Genomic DNA, 16,157 nt, shown 5'->3' on the forward strand with positions numbered 1-16,157 from the left:
TGTTCTTGAACGTAGCCCTGTTTCTTTGTGTTCTTGAATGTAGCGCTGTCTCCCATTTTTGTTCATTGATTTCACCTGTGTTAGTTACTCAACTCCTCTCATCAGCTCCTTATTTACTTCAGTTCATTCTGTTTGTTCCTTTGTGAGGTATTGTTTGTTTTGATTCTACTAAACCTTTTCCTAGCTTGTTTGTGAGAAGTTATAGCCTTCAGTCCTAGTTTTGATTCACCTGCCTGTTTGCCTATCTGTGTATGACCATTGCCTGCCTGTGACCATGATTCCTGCCTTCTGCTAAGGCGAAAGAAACACTTGCCGTGCCCTGCGCATGAATCTACAACTTTTTCTCCCCGAGCATTCATTACATAACGGACATACACAAAAAAAGTCCAAATTGGTCAAGTGAAAAAAAACAGAAAAGTGGTGGGTGCATATGTATTCACCCATATGTATTCACCCATATGTATTCACCCATATGTATTCACCCATATGTATTCACCCATATGTATTCACCCCCTTTGCTATGAAGCCCCTAAATAAGATCTGGTGCAACCAATTACCTTCAGAAGTCACATAATTACTGAAATAAAGTCCAACTGTGTGCAATCTAAGTGTCACATGATCTGTCACATGATCTCAGTAAAAATATACACCTGTTCTAGAAGGCCCCAGGGTCTGCAACACCACTAAGCAAGGGGCACCACCAAGCAAGCGGCACTATGAAGACCAAGGAGTTCTCCAAACAGGTCAGGGACAAAGTTGTGGAGAAGTACAAATCAATGTTGGGTTACAAAAAATATCCAAAACTTTGAACATTCCACGGAGCACCATTAAATCCATTATAAAAACATTGAAGGAATATGGCACCACAACAAACTTGCCAAGAAAGGGCCACCCACTAAAACTCAGAGACCAGGCAAGGAGGGCATAATCAGAGAGGCAACAAAGACACCAAAGATAAATAACCCTGAAGGAGCTGCAAAGCTCCACAGCAGAGATTGGAGTATCTGTCTATAGGACCACATTAAGCCGTACACTCCACAGAGTTGGGCTTTACGGAAGAGTGGTCAGAAAAAGCCATTGCTTAAAGAATAAAAAAGGAAACATGTTTGGTGTTCGCCAAAAGGCATGTGGGAGACTCACCAAACACATGGAAGAAGGTACTCTGGTCAGATGAGACTAAAATTGAGCTTTATGGCCATTAAGGGAACACTATGTCTGGTGCAAACCCAACACCTCTCATCACCCCAAGAACATCATCCCCACAGTGAAGCATGGTGGTGGCAGCATCATGCTGTAGGGATGTTTTTAATTGGATGGCGCTAAATACAGGGATGGATGGCGCTAAATACAGGGAAATTATTGAGGGAAACCTGTTTGTCTTCCAGAGATTTGAGACTGCGACGGAGGTTCACCTTCCGGCAGGACAATGACCCTAAACATACTGCTAAAGCAACACTCAAATGGTTTAAGGGGAAACATTTAAATGTCTTGGAATGGCCTAGTCAAAGCCCAGACCTCAATCCAATTGAGAATCTGTGATATGACTTAAAGATTGCTGTACATCAGTGGAACCCATCCAATTTGAAGGAGATGGAGTAGTTTTGCCTTGAAGAATGGGAAAAATCCCAGTGGCTAGATGTGCCAAGCTTACTCATACTTGAGTCAAAGTAAAGATACTTCAATAGAAAATGACTCAAGTAAAAGTGAATGTTACCCAGTGAAATACTACTACTAATATACTTAAGTATCAAAGTAAATGTAATTGGTAAAATATACTTAAGTATCAAAAGTAAATGTAATTGGTAAAATATACTTAAGTATCAAAAGTAAATGTAATTGGTAAAATATACTTAAGTATCAAAAGTAAAAGTACAGTAAAAGTATAAATAATTTCACGCTCCTTATATTATAACCTGATGGCACCATTTTTGGCTTTTTATTGACAGTTAGCCAGGGGCATTTGTGTTTAGTGAGTCCGCCAGATCAGAGGCAGTAGGGATGACCAGGGATTTTCATTCATAAGTGCGTGAATGGACCATTTTCCTGTCCTGCTAAGCATTCAAAATGTAACGAGTACTTTTGTGTGTCAGGGAAAATGTATAGAGTAAAAAATACATTATTTTCTTTTGGAATGTAGTAAAGTAAAAGTTGTCAAATATAAATAGTAAAGTACAGATACCACAAAAATGACTTAAGTAGTATTTTAAAATGTTTTTCTTAAGTACTTTACACCACTGTCTGTGTGTGTTAGTGTGTGTGTGAGTGAGTGCATGTAAGTATGTAGTGTGCCTGTAAATGCTCTGATGCAGAACCTTTGTCATATTCATCGATACAGAGGGACCTTGAAAGAGAAGTCATTATTATGATCCGAGCATACGCCACTGGCAAATATCTGATCGAACAGTATGTTCCCTTGAGTTCAAAGTCATGGAATCGGCCTCATCTGCTATGTGACTATCCTAATTGGTGTCTTTGAAGTTGCACACCCAAACAACTACCTCCTTTAAAACATGACTTGACACACAACCCACAGTAATATATTTTATATTATCTGTCAGTGGACCCAATGTCAACACAAAGAGACGTTTTCTTCCTCTTATAATGAGGATGGATGCAGCTTCGTTGCTATTGTCCCTCTACACTGCAGTGCTGAAATGTGAGCCGCTGCCGTGCTGAGTTAGCCAAATGATACATCTCAGACAACCATATTTCTATAAGGCATTATTATCGTGGCTACCATAGCACTGCGGTATTGACAAGGGATGACTCTCAGTAAGGTCACCTGTGTGATTTCACAGCCACTAATAACATTGTTTTTATTACACGATATAACACTATGATTTATAATATCCTTCCACTTATCAATAAGATAGGAACATGTTTTTCATGTTTTATTTAATGAAGTTGAGAAAAATGATGGATTTTAGTGTAATAAACAGTAGTTTACAGACTATTGAATAATAAATGAATTACTGCAGGTGCATTTACTTTCCTGTAGGCCTTTTGTAAGGAGTTGAGGAAAACTGGAGTAAAAACGCATGAAACTCCCCTCCCCTCGGAGATTTCCAGCCTAGTTATGAGCTCATGACATGAGAATTTTAATTTAATTCAGAGACAAGGGATCAACCTTTGAGGTTTATGTATGGAATCGGATTATAGTCATGTAAAATACCCCCTTTCACCAATCCGTTCCTCCAATCCTCGCCCCCCTTTTTTTCTTCAGTTGAATGGGGGGCGCTTGAACCGTCTGTGTGTCAGTGCTCGCCTCTTTGTTCAAACCGATTCAGCTCCTCACCCTCAGCGTCGCCACCTGCGCACGGGGAGTGAGCACCGGCACCGAGTGTCTATCCAGATTTACATTTTGATATCTCTAAATTGGTCATGTGGTAGATGCTGCATATTAGTCGTGAAGCAGACTAGGTGGCTTATTTTTTGAAGGTGTGATGCGTAGCTTGGGACGTTGAATCATTTTTGCTCACTTACCGGTTCTTTTTTACTGTTTCACCCATTCGACCGATCGCTGACAGACGACACTATTGGAGCACCGGGATACGTTTAGAGCACCTTCACTGAAGCGCTGCGTTCCGATCTTACATTCCTACGGATTTTTTAATTATACTATTTTCAGGTAAGATTGAACATATTTTCATTGGCTGCAAATGGTCAACTTTGTCAATTTGTTTGAGATAAAGGATTTGTGGAAATTGAACCCTGTATGAACAATATTGGGTTAAAGCCTGTATGCAGACCGGGGTAGGGAATGGAATGAATGCATTGCTTATCTTACTCTGTTAAAAATGCATTTGGTAGTGTATAAACCTTTGTTGGTCAACCAACCAAGCCAATATTTCAGCCCAATTATAAGTACTTTCAGGTGTTTTACCATGACAATTACATAGCCAGATCTTGCTTTCCAGGCACTGTATAATACACGACTTTAACGTGACTTTTGTATGGACATGTTATGCATTCTGTAGCTATTATTTCGTACCTTCCTGACATGTTATTTCCTTCTGACATATTATTTCCTTCTGACATGTATCCTACTTTGCATGAAAGATGTGGTCATCTATAAGCTCATCGAGGATGACCTCAGTGCCTACCTCTAACTGTGTCTCTGAAAAGACTCTTGCACAGTCACACACACACTGAGCTTTACAGTAGCTTATTTTGGGGGTCTTTTTGATGAAGTAGATCCAAGCTTATATTTAGGACCCATGTAATAAACATTAGACCACTGAATGGCTTGTTTTAGTGTATACCCAACACAGCTTCTTCTCATGGGAGGTCCTCTGGGCTTGTCTCAGAGTTGCCCTTATACAGGAGGCTAGGAGAAAAATAGGCTTCCTCAGTAGGGGCCTGATGGGAGACACAAACCTCTAATACTGCGGGCTATCAGTAATATGTAAGAAGCATATAAAGTTATGGCATTGGCTTAAATGTTCTGTGGCATTTAAACAGCATCCTCAGTATATAATGGTCCTCAAGTTCATGTTGTGTGTGCAAGAAAAAAGAATGAGTGACTGAGACCGAGAGAGGTGGAGAGAGACAGAGCGAGAGAGGGAGAGAGTCAGAGAGAGGGGGAGAGAGTCAGAGAGAGGGGGAGAGAGACAGAGAGAGGGGGAGAGAGACAGAGCGAGAGAGGGAGAGAGTCAGAGAGAGGGGGAGAGAGTCAGAGAGAGGGGGAGAGAGACAGAGAGAGGGGGAGAGAGACAGAGCGAGAGAGGGAGAGAGTCAGAGAGAGCGGGAGATCAGAGAGAGATAGGGAGAGAGGCAGAGAGAGATCAGAGAGTGATAGAGGGAAACAAAAGAGAAATAGAAAGAGGGTTGGTTCCACAAACAGCTGAGGGAACTTAGATCAGAGATCAGAACACCTGCATAGCTATCATGTTCTCCATTATTTATAATGCTCCCACCCACTCTAACCTCTCGGGCCAATCAGAGGTGTGGCTGATGTTAGTAACCCCAATACCCTGGCCCGGGCATGACATCAGAGATACATGAAATAAGAGAGATAAATGACAGAACGTTAGCACTACCTCTGTTAACACTCCAGACAATGATAGAATAGGTTCTTGTGGCATACACATATATTTGTCTATTTCAAATGTGCTTCATGCAATGTGCATCATTGGAAACATGAGAGACAAGGAAACAGGGTCAACATATTTGCAACATCAGAATGATGGAAACTGGGGAAAAGTACAGACATTCCTGGTTCGTGGTCTGGTCACTAATAATTTAGTCTTTCTCCGCATATACAAGCTGTAAATTACACGGGTGCTAAATACTCTAAAAGTCTAAGTCACACAAACACATTGAAATGTACCACTCTGAGGGAGCGCAACTGTTTCAGTCACATAGAAAAATAAGATCTATTGTGTGAGGTTATCAGTGGCCTAACAGCTCAAAGCCTTGTCTTGGTCAATTCATAGTTCTTGCATATAAAATAGTCACTCTATTTTTGGTAGGCCTTGTGAAGAAGGGAGTCTACCACCGGCAGTGTATGTCCTAGAAAACTGTGTCTAGTTTTTACAACACACGGTTGGGCTGATGTCATTGTGAAACAACACAGAGAGATAGAGAGGGAGGTAAAGGGGAGGGAGAGAGGGATGGGGGAGAGGAGAAATAGATGGAGGGAGGGGAGAGAGAGGAGAGAATGAGGGAGGTAGGTAGGGGGATGGATCGGGAGGGAGGGGGTAGAGAGGATCGTCAGGCAGAGAGATGAAAGAATGAAATAAGGAGGAGAAAGAGAGGAACACAAGAGAAGACAGGGACAGAGAGAGACAGAGATAGGCAGTGAGAGATGCAGAGAGAGATGCAGAGAGAGAGAAACAGAGACAAAGCGAGAGAGACAGGAACAGCGACAGAGAGAGAAAGATAGGGACAGAGACAGAAAGAGAGAGACCGACAGGGACTGCGAGAGAGAGACAGAGAGAGAGAGAGTCAGGGACAGAGACAGGGACAGAGAGAAAGAGAGAAAGAGACAGAGAGACAGAGAGAGACAGGGACAGAGACAGAAAGAGAGAGAGAGAGAGAGAGAGAGAGAGAGAGAGAGAGAGAGAGAGAGAGAGAGAGAGAGAGAGAGAGAGAGAGACCGACAGGGACTGCGAGAGAGACAGAGAGAGAGAGAGTCAGAGAGAGAGAGTCAGAGAGATAGAGAGCGAGTCAGAGTGAGAGAGTCACAGAGAGACAGAGACAGAGAGGACGAGGATTTCACCAACCAGACTGAAACTTCTCCAGTGGCACCCATGCATTTTTTATTCTGTCTGGGTGAGTGCGTGAGAGTTCACTCCCGGGATTCCTGGCTCACTGCCAGAGGCCTCACAGACCTCCCTCACAGCCCATCAGATCAGAGAGAGGCTGTGCACTCCCACCGGGAGGAGTGGATGGGAGGAGCCGACCCGCTGAAGGAGAAACAGAGAAGACTGGTAGGCTAGCCTGATCTACTGGCAAGATGGTTAACCACGGCAGGGCCAGATATCTTTACAGTAACCTGTTCCAGTGTTTCCCAAATGGTGTTGTAGCTAGCTCTTCCTGGGTGATTTACAAGTTTGGGGCAAGAAATCTATTATTCATTTTTTATTATGAGGGTCATAAGAAAAGCCTCAAAGCTATAAAAAAAATTCTGGTAACCAATTACTTTAGATGCTGGACGGCAAGCGGTTATAGGAGGCCTGGGCCAGATGCTGACGTAACTTATACCAGGGTTTGTACAGCCAGCTCCCTCTACGCCACAGCAAATGACAGAGTTGTGATTAGAAATATTGTACATTTTCCTCAAACAGAAATTCCCAAGAAAAGTAATTCCCAATAAAATTCCCAAAACTATACATGGATCATGTCCCAGAACCACTGGTCTGTGTAGGAAAATGTGGTGCAGATAGATGTATAGCATGTTAGAAATAGCCTAAAGAATAAGCACAGCCGGGATAGAGAGGTTTGTCTGAACTGGTAACATGTTGCTTTGACTTGTCCATATGTGCAGATAAGATCAGTTTCAGCACACCACAGACACTAATATACACTCAGTGGCCAGTTTACTAGGTACACCACCCTGTTCACGAAAATGGTTCGCACCTACAGACATCCAGGTCATCTACAAGTCTTTGCTAGGTAAAGCCCCGCCTTATCTCAGCTCACTGGTCACCATAACAACACCCACCAGTAGCACGTGCTCCAGCAGGTATCTCTCACTGGTCATCCCCAAAGCCAGCACCCCCTTTGGCCGCCTTTCCTTCCAGTTCTCTGCTGCCAATGACTGGAATGAATTGCAAAAATCTCTGAAGTTGGAGACTTATATCTCCCTCACTAACTTTAAGCATCAGCTATCTGAACAGCTTACCAATCGCTGCAGCTATACACAGCCCATCTGTAAATAGCGCATCCAACTACCTACCTCATCCCCATATTGTTTTTATTTACTTTTTTGCTCTTTTGCACACCAGTATTTCTACTTGCTCATCATCACCTGCACATCTATCACTCTAGTGTTCATTTGCTAAATTGTAATTACTTGGCTACTATGGCCTATTTATTGCCTTACCTCCTCACGCCATTTACACACACTGTATATAGACTTTTTCTATTGTGTTATTGACTGTAAGTTTGTTTATTCCATGTGTAACTCTGTGTTGTTGTTTGTGTCGCACTGCTTTGCTTTATCTTGACCAGATCGCAGTTGTAAATGAGAACTTGTTCTCAACTAGCTTACCTGGTTAAATAAAGGTTAAATAAAAAATAAAAAATGTAGTCAAGTGTCCGTGGCTTGCTATGTAAAGCAGGCAGACAGACATCGAGGTATTCAGTTACTGTTTGATTGAACTTTAGAATGGGCAAAACGAGGGACCTAAGTGACTTTGAGCGTGGAATGATCATCCGTGCCAGGCAAGCCGGTTCCTGTATCTGACAAACAGCCGGCACCCTGGGCTTTTCACGCACGACAGTGTCTATGGTTTACAGAGAATGGAGCGAGAAACACAAAACATCCAGTCAGCGGAAGTCCTGTGGGTGAAAACAGCTCATTGATGAGAGAGGTCAAAGGAGAATGGCAAGAATCACACAAGTTAACATGCGGGCCACCAACAGCAAAACCACGGCACAGTACGTCAGTGGTGTGCAGAATGGCATCTCGGAACGCACAACTCATCGGCCCTGGTAATGGAAGGGCTATTGTGGCAGACAACCACACTGGGTTCCAATCCTATCAGCTAAAAACAAGAAGAAGCGGCTCCACTGGGAACGCCATCACCAACACTAGACATGAGAAGTGGGAAAATATTGTCTGGTCCGACAAAACCCGGTTCCTGTTGCGTCATGCTGATGGCAGAGCCAGGATTTGACGTAAGCAGTATGAGTCCATGGCCTCATCCTGCCTGGTGTCAACGGTACAGGCTGGTGGTGTAATGCTGTTGGGAATGTTTTCCTGGCACACGTTAGGTCCCTTGATGCCAATTGGTACTTGATGGGTGTACCTAATAAACTGAATTTCAGGCCTGGAGAGGAAAACTAAATACTTGGAATGATACACAATCTAGTAGACTACAGTTTCTCTTATCAGTTACCATTTTTTAAATGTTTTTCAGTAGCCAGAAGGTTGAGATTTATGTTCTGGACAGCCTGATTTTATTTTCAGACATGAGGTCTGGTACAATGATCTGTGTGGTATCAAACTGTTTCGATACAAACTTCTCAGGTGGTTGGGACACATTAGTGGTGAATGGGAATTCCAGTATACAATATAAAGTGATTTGAGTTTGAGAAGTGTTCATTATTACGGTCAGCGGTATACAGAAGTATAATGTCTCCCTTTGCTTGAGGGTCTGCATTATTTTGTTATGCTTACTAGCATTTAGCAAATGCATTAATATTGGGGACTAGCTGTCCCTTGCTGGAATCGAACCCACAACCTTTGGCACACTAAAAACTGTACCAAAAGCCCAGAGGATTGGTTTCATAGAGCTGTACTGCGCCAACTTAATCATCTGGTCATTATTACACAAACAACAGGAGAACAGGCACTCTTTGTCTTCTCTGGCTTATTGGGGAGCTTTTCACAACTGGACAGGTCCATTGTGACTGAGGAACAGATTCAAGTAAACCTACCCCAGTATTATGCAGTATCTTTGATTAGCATGTAGGTATTATGTCTTACACTGAAAACTGGAGTCAATAATCAGTGAGGGCTTTAACCTTTTAGGTTGGATTTGGCTTTGCTACTGTTTTTAAATTATTTTTAAGAAGAAAAGTACGTGGCTCTTATTGTGTGAATCGATTATGTTCTATACAGCAAGATTGAATCAGACTGAAAGTTGAGGTTTTGAGTGAAATATTTATTTTCTCTGTGTATGGACGACATGACTTGAATTTCAACCATTTCAAGCTGATAAAAGAACAGCAGAGCGGGAGAGATATTTTCCACCTCAGATTCTCTTTCTCACTCGCTCTCTCTCTTCGTCTCCCCTGTTGTGAAGTCTCCAATGGCGAGAAGCCCGGAGGGGGGTTGGAAGGAGTGAGCAATCAATCAAGTTTCTTTTTGCACCCTGGCAGGGAGGGACTAACACTTCCCTTCAAACCAATCAGCATACAGGCCTGGATGAGACCATAGCACCACAGCTAAAAGGCTCTCACATAAAGAGAACGGCCTTTCTCTTTGTCTCTGGCCAGAGTAGAGCCTCCTTTCTCTGCTTTTGACTGGTGGCAGATGCTGAAGGTAATGCTGTCATGTTGGGTATTCCTGTTTGAGCTGGTCGGGAACAGGCTATTTGATGTGATTGGTTGGAGCTTCTCAGCTTGTTGGCTTGTTGGTTTGATTCCTGCATGAGACACATCAACTGTACATATGAGTGAACTGTCAGTGGCTTTGGATAAAACGTGTCTGCTAAATGACAATAATATGATGTTATCTGTTGATCCGTGTGTTCTTCAGTTTAGCCTACAGTAGCTGGGAGCCAGCAGACTCCATATAAACAAAGTGCTGTGTCCCCAGTGTCTAGTGACGTCACAGTGTCCAATGATGATCCCATTTTGTAACCGTCTTTATTTTGTATGGGGATGAAAAAGTGATAGATTCAACTTTGATGCACATTCAATAAAAACGGTTGGTTACGGACACACCAGTGCTCGGACGAAGGCTCTATCTGCAATAACTCATTCTGTATCAACCTATTTTATATTCCGTGGACTGAGCAACTCCTGTGCGGGTCATTAAACACGTAAACTCCTGGTTGAAGTGGCAGCCATGGTAATGGAAGTAGCTTATCTCCAGGGCACCAGCACCTCTTAACTTGATGATATTATTATTTTTCTTTATGATGTCACTTCTCTGATCATAGCCATGTCTAAAATGGCACCCTATTCCCTAAGTTACTACAAAAGTAATGCACTATACTGTATAGGGAAGAGAGTGCCATTTCAGATTCACCCCATTTCTCCTAGTGGGTGGATTGAAGTCAGAGCTACTGCCCATGCACCTGATCCCCTATACCTGATTTTACAAACCACATTGGCCCCTCACCTCTAAGCTATCACCTTTAACCCCTCAACTTTAACCCCTGACCCCGGCCAGACATGCAGTACAGCTGGAGTAACGGCTTTCCGCAGGTGTGTTAACAGCCCCTAGCGACATCTGACCTCTGACCATGCTGCATGTTATCAGGGACCTATATACCTCCTACTTCCTTTTCCTGTGGACTGAAGTGAAATTGGTCTGTCTGTCCTCTATATCCTGTTGGGGTGTAATAGGCTATGAGAGGGAATGGTCATTCGCTAGCAACGTTAGCTACATATTAAATGAAACATTACATGTAAATATTTCCTGTGTTTCAGGATTTCATACAAAGAGACCCTTGCTGATTTGCCAGGACGCCGTCAGACTCCTCTCTAAAGGTAAGACAGAGGGACAATTTTGTCATGGTTGTAGCCTATTTAAATCAATGTAAGTATATGTATCTTAATGTAATCTATTGAAAGAAGAGTTGGGCATGAGAATGTAATATTAATATATGTATTATTAGGTATTGTATATCTGCTGTTTTTCACATGTACAGTGACAAGAAAAAGTATGTGAACCCTTTGGAATGACCTGGATTTCTGCATAAACTGGTTATAAAATGTGATCTAATCTACATCTAAGTCACAACAATAGACAAACACAGTCTGCTTAAACTAATAACACACAAACAATGATGTTTTTATGTCGTTATTGAACAGCGTGTAAACATTCACAGTGCAGGGTGCAAAAAGTATGTAAACCCCTGGATTTAATAACTGGTTGACAATCCTATGGCAGCAATAACCTCAACCAAACGTTTTCTGTAGTTGTAGATCAGACCTGCACAACAGTCAGGAGGAATTTTGGACCATCTTTACAAAACTGTTTCAGTTCAGAAATATTCTTAGGATGTCTGGTGTGAACCACTCTCTTGAGGTCATGCCACGGCATCTCAATCAGGTTGAGGTCAGGACTCTGACTGGGCCACTCCAGAAGGCATATTTTCTTCTGTTGAAGCCATTAGGTTGTTGATTTACTTTAGCTGACACACTAGGATTCTTCTTAACCTCATTGAGCATTCTGTGCTGTGCTCTTGCAGTCATCTTTCCAGGATGGCCACTCCTAGGGAGAGTAGCAACAGTGCTGAACTTTCTCCATTTATAGACACTTTGTGTTACCGTGGACTGATAAAGGTCAAGGCTTTTAGAGATACCCTTTCAAGCTTTATGCAAGTAAACAATTCTTAATCTTAGGTCTTCTGAGATCTCTTTTGTTGGAGGCATGGTTCACATCAGGCAACGCTTCTTTTGAATAGCAAACTTACATTTTGTGAGTGTTTTTTATAGGGCAGGGCAGCTCTAACCAACATCTCCAATCTCGTCTCATTGATTGGACAGGTTAGCTGACTCCTGACTCCAATGATCTTTTTAGACCTCCACAAGTCTGGCTCATCCTTTGGAGCAATTTCCTAATGCCTGAAGGTACCATGTTCATCTGTACAAACAATAGTACGCAACTATAAACACCATGGGACCACGCAGCCATCATACCGCTCAGGAAGGAGACGCGTTCTGTCGCCTAGAGATTTATGTACTTTGGTGCGAAAAGTGCAAATCAATCCCAGAACAACAGTAAACGACCTTGTGAAGAAGCTGGAGGAAACAGGCACAAAAGTATCTATATCCACAGTAAAATGAGTCCTATATCAACATAACCTGAAAGGCCGCTCAGCAAGAAAGAAGCCACTGCTCCAAAACCACCATAAAAAAGACAGACTACGGTTTGCAACTGCACACGGGGACACAGATCGTACTTTTTAGAGAAATATCCTCTTACATTTACATTACATTACATTTAAGTCATTTAGCCTCTTGTCAAATGATTCACCTTATGACATCCAGTGGGACAGTCACAACAATAGTGCATCTAAAACTTAGGGGGGGGTGGGGTGAAACAAAAATAGAACTCTTTGACCATAATGACCATCATTATGTTTGGAGGAAAAGGGGGAGGCTTGCAAGCCGAAGAACACCAGCCCAACCATGAAGCATGGGGGTGGCAGCATCATGTTGTGGGGGTGCTTTGCTGCAGGAGGGACTGCTGCACTTCACAAAATAGATGGAATCATGAAAGCGTAAAATTATGTGGATATATTGACGCAACATTTCAAGACATCAGTCAGGAAGAGTGTGCAAAACTGTCATCAAGGCAAAGGGTGGCTACTTTGAAATCTCAAATATAAAATGTATTTTGATTTGTTTAACACTGTTTTGGTTACTACATGATTCCATATGTGTTATTTCATAGTTGTGATGTCTTCACTATTATTCTACAATGTAAAAATAGTATAAATATTGAAAAATCCTGGAATGAGAAGGTGTGTCCAAACATTTGACTGGTACTGTACCTATATGCAATATATATATATATATATATAAAATATATATTTTCCTTCATTATTTTCCCCTAACCCTACCACCAGTCCCCTATTTGGAGTAAACTAATGGACAATAACACTTAGGTTTCTACTTCCAGCTTATACATACTATATACATTTTACAGAAAGTAGGTTTTACACTAGTTATCTTTTGTTAGTTTTTATTCCCATCCTCCAGTTACCCTCAACCCCTATATCTCTGAAGAGCATCCCGTTTTGATTTCTATTTTTCAACTGTGCCGTTTCACAAAAGTTCTGAACTTACTGTATATACATTTTACGAACACATTTACGAACACCTTCTGTAGCTCAGTTGGTAGAGCATGGCGCTTGTAACGCCAGGGTAGTGGGTTCGTTTCCCAGGGACCACCCATACGTAGAATGTATGCACACATGACTGTAAGTCACTTTGGATAAAAGCGTCTGCTAAATGGCATATATTATTATATATTATTTTACAGTAGTTATCTTGTTATTGTTAGTACCACCCTTCAGCTCCACTAATTATTATACACTTACTTACTTACACACACAAACAGACTTACTATATTTGTGGGGGCTTTTTGGGGACCAACAATTGATTACTATTCAAAATCCTATTTTCCCTAACCACTAACCCTAAACCTAAACCTAACATGGAACCCAAACCGTCTGCACACGTGCGCCACTGTGCGACATTGTGCATACATTTATTTTGTCCCCCAACACCAAACACGATCACGATGCGCAGGTTAAAATATCAAGACAAACTCTGAACCAATTACATTAATTTAGGGACAGGTTGAAAAGCGTTAAACATTTATGGCAATTTAGCTAGGTAGCTTGCACTTGCTAGCTAATTTTTCCTATTTAGCTAGCTTGCTGTTGCTAGCTAATTTGTCCTATTTAGCTAGCTTGCTGTTGCGAGCTAATTTGTCCTGGGATATAAACATTAGGTTGTTATTTTACCTGAAATGCACAAGGTCCTCTACTCCGACAATTAATCCACACATAAAGTGGTCAACCAAATAATTTCTAGTCATCTCTCCTCCTTCCCGGCCTTTTCATCTTTGAACTTATATGGTGATTTGCATATCAACTTTCATAGTAATTACCATGACTACCGGCAACACAGTTCATCTTTCAATCACCCACATGGGTATACACCATGGGTATAACCAATGAGGAGATGGGCCGTGGGTACCTGCTTCTATAAACCAATGAGGAGATGGGAGAGGCAGGACTTGCAGCGCGATCTGCTTCAGAAATAGAATGACTTCTATTTTAGCGCTTGGCAACGCAGATGCTCGTTGATGCCCGCGAGCAGTGTGGGTGCAATAATTTAATAATATACTGTGTAGTCAGGGTAAACCCCCAACCCTAACCTTAACTCCTAAACATAACCCTAACTTCTAACATAAAACACTAACCCCTAACCCTAATTCTAACCATAATTCTTACCTTCACCCCAAACCTTAGCTCTAAGCCTAAAATTCCCATTTTTACAAGTGAGGACCAGCAAAATGTCCTCACTTCTCTGAATTTTAGTTGGATTACTATTCTTGTGAGGACTTCAATGGACTCATTTACCAATCATGCATAGGCACAAATCTATGCGTAAACCATGCGTGGGCTCATTTCCACACAAAGTGGGAGATTTATCAATATGAACGTTTGCTTGAGAGTGTGCGTGGATTTACGCACAGCCATGACCATGACCATGACCATGACCATGACCATGCGTATGCACAGTGCCAAGTGGTGGAATAAAACATAGCCTAGTGACTGGGGGAATTGTAATGTTGAATATGTGTGAAATTGGGAGAGTAATAATAACACATTTCAGTGTATTTCCATTGTGAATTTGTACAAAATACTGAATCTTGACAGGCTACTGTATGTCCTATAATGTATTAGTTACCATAATAATTAATTTAAAGTACAGTGATTAGTTAAATTAGAGGCAGTAGTGAAAGTGAAACCATTGTTAAAATACTATAAAAGAATTAGATAATGGGAAATCTAATGAGCCATCGCTGATCTTGCTCTGTTGGAAAATTTAGCACAAGCTGCATTTTTAGAGACAGGTGGGACTTTTTTTCTGAAATTACTGATTGAATCCTCAGATATCGTTTCCCACACCAATCTTATAGGATATTTGCGACGATTTAAAACCTATTACGGATCGGACCCTTTTTTCTACAGTTTTTTCCTAAAATTACATACCCAAATCTAACTGCCTGTAGCTCAGGACCTGAAGCAAGGATATGCATATTCTTGATACCATTTGAAAGGAAACACGTTGAAGTTTGTGGAATGTTAAATTAATGTAAGAGAATATAACACATTAGATCTGGTAAATGATAATACAAAGGAAAAAAGCATGCGTTTAAAAAACAACAACATTTGTACCATCATCTTTGAAATGCAAGAGAAAGGCCATAATGTATTATTCCAGCCCAGGCGCAATTTAGATTTTGCCCACTAGATGTCATCAGTGTATGTGCAACGGTTGAGACTGATCCAATGAACCATTGTATTTCTGTTCAAAATGTTGTATCAAGACTGCCCAAATGTGCCTAATTGGTTTATTAATACATTTTCAAGTCCATAACTGTGCACTCTCCTCGCGGGGGACCCACCGATCCTGTAGAGGTTTTAAGACCTACTTTAGAAAGGCAAACACGCACCATTTCGGTGCACATCCAATTACTATCCACGCTCAGGTTTTTGGCAACAGGCACTTTTTAGTTGGAGCTTGCCGTTCGGCATCTCACAGCCCTCAATGAGCGGATGTGTTGGATGCAATTATCAGCAATATGAAGTTACATTCAATTTCAATACACCATCGCACCACAGGTTCAATTCAATGGGAGTTTATTTACCATCAATGGGTTCTCAAATCCGAACGGAGCAACAGACGATACCCAGATCGCTATAAAAGAATCATCCCAAAACGAGTTCAACTACGTGAACAGAAAAGGCTTTGTGCAAGGGATAGGTTATGTGATGAGCAAAAGATGCTGCTGAATGTGGTGGCCAGGAGGAACGCATGACTAGTTCATTCTGCAGAACAGCAATGTTGGTCTATAACACCTTGGTGAGTGTTACCTACTAATTTGAAGTATATTTGCCATTGCAACTTGAATTGTCTCAATGGTCTTCTCTTTGAAGCTATGTTTGTATTTTTACTGTAAAGCCACAACTGAGCTAGTCAAATAAAACCTTTCAGTCTCATGAAAGTTTTTT

General features: G+C 41.6%; 1 protein-coding gene across 1 annotated transcript in view; it reads left to right on the forward strand.

Moving 5' to 3' along the window:
• The first annotated feature begins 3,258 nt into the window (after nt 1–3,258).
• The window catches only part of LOC124009962 (neurocan core protein-like), a 161,982-nt gene continuing 149,083 nt past the window's right edge, over nt 3,259–16,157 (forward strand). The window contains exons 1-2 of the mRNA XM_046322233.1: nt 3,259–3,628; nt 10,828–10,887. The gene's annotated coding sequence lies outside the window, so the exon portion shown is untranslated. The remainder of the gene's footprint in view (nt 3,629–10,827; nt 10,888–16,157) is intronic.

The sequence above is a fragment of the Oncorhynchus gorbuscha genome, linkage group LG22, assembly GCF_021184085.1.
Source record: "Oncorhynchus gorbuscha isolate QuinsamMale2020 ecotype Even-year linkage group LG22, OgorEven_v1.0, whole genome shotgun sequence".
Classification (NCBI taxonomy): Eukaryota; Metazoa; Chordata; class Actinopteri; order Salmoniformes; family Salmonidae; genus Oncorhynchus; species Oncorhynchus gorbuscha.